This window comes from Etheostoma cragini, chromosome 12 (assembly GCF_013103735.1).
Source record: "Etheostoma cragini isolate CJK2018 chromosome 12, CSU_Ecrag_1.0, whole genome shotgun sequence".
NCBI lineage: Eukaryota > Metazoa > Chordata > Actinopteri > Perciformes > Percidae > Etheostoma > Etheostoma cragini.
In genome coordinates, this window is record NC_048418.1 from 7,948,653 (window position 1) to 7,954,772 (window position 6,120).

Sequence of the window (6,120 nt, forward strand, 5' to 3'; positions counted from 1 at the left end):
GTCAGGGACAGAGAGAGGTGCAGAAAAGAGAGATATAAACAGACAGGGACAGACAATTGCGCAGTTGCTTACCACCATAACCTTTCTCCCTCTCTTTTGCACATAACCAAACACACCCACACACACACACACACACACACACGAAGCCTATACTTTCAAGGGCATTTGGTGAGTGGAGCTCTATATGCTCCATATAGTCTCGTTGAACAAACCCGGGGGCTCGAGGTTCCACCAATCATACACGAATATCACTTATTAAGGGCAAAACAAAGCATCGATCGCTAAATGCAGATATACGTTGACATACGTTAAAAAATAGTGTCCGCCGAAGATACATATTACAGCAATAATCACATATTATTCTCGGCCTACCCCGCCTCAGGATACCCTCAGTGATTTCAGTGTCCGATGGAGCAGGTCGCTGTCCAGTGCTGAAACGAAGCGCACACCAGGCGGAACAGACGAGTGACAAGACCCTGGACGATTATACAAGCACCACCTGCTATGGCGGTGCATCAGCTTGATCTCTAATTCTTGTGCATTAATTGTGTTCGCCTGTGGGCTTCGTTCCACTCGGCTGCATATTAGAGCGGTCTCATCCTAAACACGAATTCGCCTTTGACAGATTAATAATTTTTTCCCCCTGTCCTCCGTTCCGCGCTGTAGCCTAATTGCGAAGCTGCGCCTCGCTCTTGCAGCATATCGACGTATGGAGGACCAATGAAAACCGCAAGATTTGAGACAGTCATCACAACGCAGCGCCCCATTGGCTGGACAGGTACAGTTTAGGTTTACCTGAGCCCGCCCCCTGTTTACATCCGTGCCATTTCTTCCGTTGTGAGTCATGCGGCACGGCTGCGCATCGCTGAAACAGAAGAGGTGGATGCGCTCCTTCAGATCCCTGCAGTAGGAGCAGAAACCAGCTGTCGTAAATGCCATACACTACCATTTCGTACATGACATAGGCCATGGTAGTCATTTTATGTCACCTTGCTTTGCGCATGTTAAGAACATTGCGGTGATAAACTGCATGCTTTATGATTTACACATTACCGGCCTACATGTGAAAACATAAGCCTTAGGTTTGCTTCAACTGGACAAAAAAAAAGTGTGATGCCAGATTGTCACTGCAGGCCGAGGCTGGTGGAGGCGGCCATGCGGAAAGGACGCTGTCAGGCCTCTTGAGATGGGTCTAGTCGGCACATCAAGTTGTAGTGAGCTGGAGTAACACTAGGTGGCGTTAACGACCTTACCAATGCAGATTTGGTAATGGTTACGGTGGGCCCCGTTAATACCTGCCATTGCATAAGGAAAAAATTAACTTTTCACGGGATGGGTAATAGGTAGTCTATATAGGCATGTCAGACGGAAAAATACTCTTTAAGTTCAATAAACCCTCAAAAAATTGCAGTAGGTCTATCATGTAAATTCTGCTAAGTGTCTGGTGGTCTTCATGTGCAGAGTTAAAAATTTAAAAAAGAGTAACCCAATCTGTTTGAACTGTCTGTCTGGACCGGTCAACTTCTGTAACTTTATAGTTCAGAGCGAGGATGTGAGAGCAGAGGTTTCCAGTAACGTCAACATAAATCCCACACATCTCTCTGAACCAGCTGCATCTGCTACCAACGATCCAGTTTCCTGAGTATCTGGTTTAACAGGAAAGTGGGTCCCCAGGTCAGTATTTAAGGCTGAAACATATAAGTGGGCCGTTTTTTTTTTAGACCTGGACCAGGTAGTCAATTTAACAGTGACCTGTCCGACAACAGCAGGGACACCGTTGAGATCGAGATCCTGGATGATTCAGAGCAGGACAGGGTCCCCAGGTCATTCCAGGAATTATACTCATTAGTTGTGTCAGAACTGTTAGGGGAGATATTTTCAGGGGGCCAACTATTCTAGGGACGTCCCTGCCAGTTGAAGTATTATATATATATTTAATAAAAAAGATTAGTCATTCTCAGAGGACCACTCTTGTGGCACATAAGTACAGATAATATAGCATAGTATGGTAGAATGGCATGCCATTCTATGTTATATATTATACACCATGTCATATATGTATATAGAAGATACATGCAATACATTTTATGCTAATACTACACATGGTAAAGTAAAATCTATGTGAACCAATTCATCATATTTTATCATCATTTAATATATAATATTTCTCTCTCTGAAATGAGGGTGAGTATATATAAAGTAGTATGAAACAGAAATACTTGAGAAAAGGGTAAGTAACTCATGAAAGGACTTAAGTACAGTATTGGAGTACACGTGTTTAGGTACTTTCCACAACTGTGCACACCACTAAACTACTGTACTGGACTGTACCTGAATAACACATATATAACAGTTTGTGTTTCATAACTCATTTAATTGGTTTTTATTGGCATGTAAAATAATATTGCAGTTTTTTTAACTGATGCATATGTGGACCCAAATGCACAAAGCATGCATTTAGTATGTATCAGTTGTCTCATGTTGCTTTAAAAACATGACATGTTTATAACCTATGATTGTTGATAGATTGTGATTAAATTCTTTCAGTTTCAGTTTTTCAGAGTTAAAAACCTTTTTTAGCTTTACGTGACTTTGTGTACTGTGCAGTTAAGTGTATTCAACAGTATTGCAGACGTACAGTATACTGTAGGTTTCATCAGCAGGATGGATTAAGGTTAAACATGAACATTGTGCCTGTGGGAGTGTATGTGTGCACGGAAAACAAATGATTGGCATCAGGTCAAAGGGAAGCCAGAGAGAGTAGTTATCAACATGTTTGTCTCCATGCGCCACTCCATCCCTGCCCTGAATAATCCATTACCTGTGCTTTATTGCAGCCCTGTGTTTGGACAGGATGGTCCAGTTTGCTGCTCACCATGTCCAAGCCCACTAAATGACCTTACAGTGTCCGGTAAGAGCAGGACCAGAACATTAGCTGCTGTTGCAAATATAGTCATTGTTGTTGTTTTTTCAGCAGAGCCCAACAAGAACTCACAGACAGTTGACCAAACACAACTGCGGAATTTCATGAAGTCTTAGATTTAAATCTGTTTATAGGGAAGGAATTCCCTTTACCGTGCTCTTTCTTCCTTTCTCAAAGGATTACAGGGCAGCTAGACCAGCTAAGGAGAAATATATGAGCGCCTGTCATTAAAAGATGAAAACAGACTAGTAGTGGTGCAAGGCTGCAAAGTCTTCATGGCTCAACTGTTTGTGAGGGAGATATTTTAATGATCGGACTCACTTTTTTCTTCATCATCCTCTTTGAAGCTAGTTTGGTGACACAGTTGCTAAATCTTAGCCTGACATGCATCACAGGGGAAAAGGTCTGTTGTTAAACTGTCTGGGTCTAATTATGTAACACTCACCTTTAAACAGCCCTGCACAACACACACACACACACACACACACACACACACACACACACACACACACAGATGGAACGACAGTTTGTGTGCTTAGAAAAAGAGGAATTTACTGGAACTATTGACTGTGTGCATTAGAACCATAGGAATCCTATGAACCCATACTTAAAAACAAAAAAAAACAACCTATCTGTAGGGTGATACAATGACAAACATTACTGGAATTATAATGAGCAGGAGTTCCATGATTTTTACACTGTGTATTTAGATGACACAATGTCACAAAAGACCGACACAAACATTAGCTGTGGACAGTTTACAAGGCAATACTTAGAGGATAAAGACATTTCAATCAGGAGAGACATGTTTGCAGATATGCAACAGGGATACACAGCAAAAAAGAATATTTATTAGGACAACAGCTGATTTGAGTTAGGAGTGTACTGATTAAAAGTTAGATCTTCCTGAAAGAATTTACGCTGAGCTAAATATAATATTAGCTTTCTTAGCTGAACATCAATTATGTTTGTCATATTTGAATCTTAAAACATTTGTCAGTAAACGCTTAGCCTATTTAACATTTATTGTTGACATCTGATGACTCATTTGCTGCTAATTTGTACCTGTAGCACTTGTTATGATGTTTTTAGCCATGCTTTATCATCTATTGGACAGATTGCCATTATATTTTGTACAGACATTTATAGTCCAGTGTCCAGTTCTTTGATTTATGATGAAATAACTGCAAAACTAATGACATTCCCATCAGCCTCAGCTGTCTTTTTGTCTTTGTGCCATTTACTAAATGTTAGCATGATGACACACGTTGTTAGCATGTTGCTCTTAGCTTTCATCGCTTGGCGCCTCTGTGCTTATGTACAGCCAAATAGAGCTGCTAGCATGGCTGTAGTCTCTGAATCTTGTTAAAATTCAGTGCTGAAGTATCAGTATTCAGTATACTTATAGATCAGTGCGAAGTATATTAATTCTTGAATAACTCTGAGTGGTACAGCTTTATTTGTCTGCCCAGCCATGGTGGCTTATATCACTTCTACCACCACGTTTTGCTGCAGACATGTTTTGAAAATATCATGAAACGAGCACTTGAATTTGGAAAACAGCTACATCCTGGAAACATCATCCATTTGTGGCTTAATGTGGCCCTAGTAGCCGATGAAATGGTCAAAAACGATATCACCTTTCCGCCTGTTCTGATTTAATTAAACTTTCCATGCAATCTTTAAGAACCACATCACTTACCATGAGAAACAGGACTCCTAGGAAAGACCTACTGCAGACACCAAATGGTAAATAAGTTGCATCACTACGCCTGTAATAATTATTACATAATTATCAAATCTTTTTTTTTGTAATAATCCCAAGTTCTTTGTTGAAGTGCAATTAATTGCTAACATTAGCTAAGATCCTTAATGGGTATGACTGTTGAGAGATTCATGTTCATTTAAGAAAAAATAAGTTTTATGATAATAAAGAGACATGAGTTACTTCATAGCCTTGTTACACCTACCTATATACTAACCCTTGTTATAATATATTTACTGGGTCACATAACAGTGATATAGCCACAATATATATACTGGGATTCATTCAAAACTTGAATTTGTTTGTTTAAAGTACTACATACATGAATGTGTTTTTTAATGTTTGAGTGAAAGAGACCTTTATATTGTTAATCCCAATTATTTATGAGACAATTAATTAAAAGCTAATTTGTTACAGCTGTATGCATCACTACTGTGTTGTCAATTGCATCTGATCTGCCTGTATGTGCAACTGTCTATGTTTTCACAAAGGACACTCTGGTGCCATGTCTGCATCAGTAATGAGAACCTCTGGTGTAACACCTGTATTAAACTGCTGAAGACCAAACAACACGCACTGTGCTGCTCTGAGGCGGAGGTTTCGTGTGTGTAGGCATGCAAACCACTGTGATTATACCCTCACAGTCACAGCAGACAACACGTCAGTTTTAATGCTTTTCTCAGAACACTTCACACCGACCCCCTGCGGGCCACTCAATGGACAGAACGGAACTGTTTTTACAAATTTTCATTCTACGCTACCCAGTTTCTTACTAACAATCAAACACAATGACTGACTTGAGCTGCTGCAGTTCAAAACACGTGCAAAGACTCTGTCTTATAAAGTTCACTTAAGGTGCAAGCTCTGAGGTTTGACCCTGAGCACCGAGGCACATTGTTAAAATGTCACCTATACATTGAGGTAGGAGGTTGTGTTCAAGGGCTTGTGCTTGTGAAATAAACTCTTAAAATGCTTTGTTGACCGAAGTGTTATTTCAGATCTCACCTAAGTATTAGAGTTTCTACCACAAATTCTAAATGACATTGCAAATCAACAAGCCAGACTGGCACCCATGTAAACGCATGTTATACAACACCTGATACCTGTAAATGCACGTCTGGCGAGTCAGTGATTGTTCTGTGGGGGTGTAACAAAAATGTGTTATTCATCGGTCAATGGAAATTTATGTTGTCAATTTCTTAATGACTCCGAGTAGGAGGCCTGGAACATCAGCTAAACAGCTACCGAGCCCACTTTCTTGCTCTATAAAATCCATTCTGCCTGACTTCCTCCAATTCACTGATCAGATTGTAGTGGCTGCTTTGTAAATAACTATATTTTCCACATGTCACATGATTCAGCAATCACACTGTTTCTCTCATCTGTTTTGTTTTCCTTTGCTGACGCCAATGTCCCCCTCCTCCCTGTTTCC